Source organism: Octodon degus, unplaced genomic scaffold (assembly GCF_000260255.1).
Source record: "Octodon degus isolate 3935 unplaced genomic scaffold, OctDeg1.0 scaffold00039, whole genome shotgun sequence".
In the NCBI taxonomy this organism is placed as follows: domain Eukaryota; kingdom Metazoa; phylum Chordata; class Mammalia; order Rodentia; family Octodontidae; genus Octodon; species Octodon degus.
This window is the reverse complement of record NW_004524615.1, coordinates 8401859-8405009: the sequence shown is the minus strand read 5'-3', so window position 1 is coordinate 8405009 and position 3151 is coordinate 8401859.

The following is a 3151-nucleotide window of genomic DNA, read 5'->3' as shown; positions in this document are numbered from 1 at the left end:
GGAACCGGTCCACCAGCATACGCCGTCATTTCAAGCTTTAAGACTTTGAAGCAGCTGTTTCCGAACATTCATTCGTTCAGACATGAAGTGTAATGAAATGAAAGCGTAGAACATTTACTCAAATCTGCCAAAATGAAACTGGGGAAAACACATTTAAATAAATCTGCTTAAATTTATTTCTCTAAATGTGCATTATGAGATTGCAGAATTTGGAAATTTCAGTCCAACTCAGTTTATGAATTATATAAGCTTTAAAAACCCATTTTATTTCTCCATAGTTACTTTTATATTTTTAATTAAAACTTATTATTTAGCAACTTCACTATTCATCTCATCATCCGACTAGAGTCTGAATCAGTTATAAGTGTTTCCAACGACTAACACATTACTTTCAGAGAATAAATTTCAGGCATTTTTCAAGGTAGTGAAAAGAATATGCCTCAGTTTTTCAGCAAAATTTTAAAAGTGAAGATCCAAGGACATTTCTTTGAATCATGATGGTGACATTAGTATAAAAAGCTTCAGAAGATTTTAATACACATTCAGATGGAGACATTCCTATTAAACAAAAGTGTTGAGTTTCTCTTATGTTCCAGGAATGATTGGCCTGAAAAAAGAGACAAAAGATAAAAAATGGCCTGGGTCTCTGCTCCTCTGGAGCTCACATCTTAATAAAAGAAATGAGACCTAACCTCAAGGCTGGTAAGATAGGGAAATATATATATAGTACTATTAAAAGGAATATGAGATTGAGGGAAATAGCCGTAGAAAATCCAGTTTCTTTCCACAAGTATGTTGGCTTGGATGATGTAGTGTAATTGTGCTTTAGAAAACAACTGAAATGTTGGGTGAAATATAAACATGTGTTCTTAAAGACTTGGAAAACAGGGTGTTATTGACAGGAGTTTTCTGAAAGAATTTACAGCCCAGGAAGAGCGAGTGGTAAACAGGCCACTTGCTGCTTTGTCTTAATGGCTTTGACAAGCCGAGATGAGAGTGGCCCTCACTTCGGACTATTTCTCCTATTATGGGGTGCACCTGGAATGTTCACATCTTGGCTAGGTTCAAGGCTGAGTCTTAGGGTAACCCCCTGCTGTTAACTTAGAAAACCAAGGGAGGCTTTGCTATGGAAAAAAGAAAAGGCTAAAAAATGGAGCTGGAGGGTAGGAGTTTTATTTCTGTTCGTTTTCAAAAAAGAAACTTTTATGTGACTTACTGGGAAAGCAACCACAGAGCATTCTAGGTTTGGTGTTTGTTTTTGATTATTATTGTAATTATATCATATGCCTGCAATACATAATAATTCCAATCATCTTGGCGGTTCAATATGTAGACATGTCACAGCTTGATTATTTTTTCCTACTCTTTCTTCCCTTCCCCAGAGTCTTTATCTATCTCAAAAACTCTTCCTGGTTCCTGTCACCTTGCTTCTGTTTGGCTTCATAATTATTTTCATTCTGGTTTTCTTATATAAGAGAAACCATGTGATTAAGCCTTCTGTACCTGATTTATTTCACCTAGCACTGTAGTCTCACAGCCCATCCATTTCTTATGAATGGCTCAGTTTTATGCGTCTTTCTGGCCAAAGGCTACTCCGCTGTGCACCACATACATTTTCTTTACGTATTAATATGTTGGCAGGCATTTAGGACACTCCATAATTTAGTGCTCATGAATCGAACTTCTATAAACTTAGGTAATGTGAGGACTGTCTTTCAGAAAGATACCCAGATGAGGTATCTCTAACACAAATAGAATTTCAATTTTTGGTTTGTTAAGAAACTACACAGATTTCAGTAGTGGTTTTTACTAGTTCATATTCCCTCCAGCAATGTATAAAGTCCCTTTCCCCCTACAACCTCTTCAGCATTTTTTTGGTTTTGGAGTCCTTGGTGGTAGCCATCATCACTAGAGTATGTCGAATCTCGGCGTTTTGATTTGCATTTCCCAGAGATGCTTTCCTACTTACTTTTTCTCATTGCTGAGACAAAATACCCACTACTCAAAGTTAGAGGAGGAAAGAATTATTTTGATTTGGAGTTTATAGAGCTTTCCATTCACAGTTGGCTGGCTCCAAGGCAGGGTGGCATGGTGGAGGGGCATCACAGAGGAAAAACCCTGTAGGGCAGGCAGAAAATTGCACAAGCGCCATGCAAAAGTGGCAGCCCAGCCCTCTTTCTGTCCCTTGTGTTCCACCCCGGGTGCATGTCCTAAGAGCACGTAGTTCTCACACCCAGTTGGATCTTCCCATTCTCCCCACCATGAACAGTCGCAAACCAGTCAATGGACTAGTTTATTTATCACATGCTCTTGGTCTTAGCATTGCATCTGTCTCGGTAACTTTTTACTGTCGCTGGGACAAAATACCAACACCCAAAACGAAAGAAAGAAAGGTTTACTTAGCTTTCGGTTTGAGAAGGTTTCAGTCCATACTCCGCTGGCTCCAAGACAAAGTGCAGCAACTCATGGCGGCAGCAACAACGAAGAGAAGAGCAACAGCAACGGTGCAGCATCCCTCAAGCTTTCCTCTTCCTTCTATGCTGGCTGCAAAGACCGGTGCTCCACCACAAAAATTGGAACTCCTCTGAAGTGGCGCGGCTGTGAAGAAAAGTGGCATCGCTGAAAAGTGGCGTGACAAAGACCAAAGACTTCTCCAAGGAAGCGGGGCGCACAGAGACCTCCCTCTCTTCCTCTATATATCCTTTTTGTACTGAGTCATGTCCTCCCAGCCAAGCTTCCGACATCTCAAGTTGACACAATGTGTGAATGACTACAGCATCCCTAATCCCAGCATCACAAATGCCAGGTCCACCCCCACTGCAAAGCCCCTCCTACTACGGCAGGAGGCTTCCGGAGATATCAAGACAGAAGCTACAGCAGAGGCTCGACACGCTTAGGTGTCTAGTGGCCATCTGCATTTCTTCTTTCCCTGAGTTTATGCATTTCAAAAACTCACTTTTTGATTGGATGTTTTATTGGGAGGGTCTCACTTTTTGAGAGGTCATATGTTCCAACTATTATTCCTCTGTCTGAGGAATGCCCAGAAGTTCTTTTTTTATGATTCTGTCTCTTCCTGCTATTGGTTATTTTTCTTGCTGCGCAGAATTTTTTATCTGTCTGTCTGTCTGTCTGTCTGTCTGTCTGTCTGTCT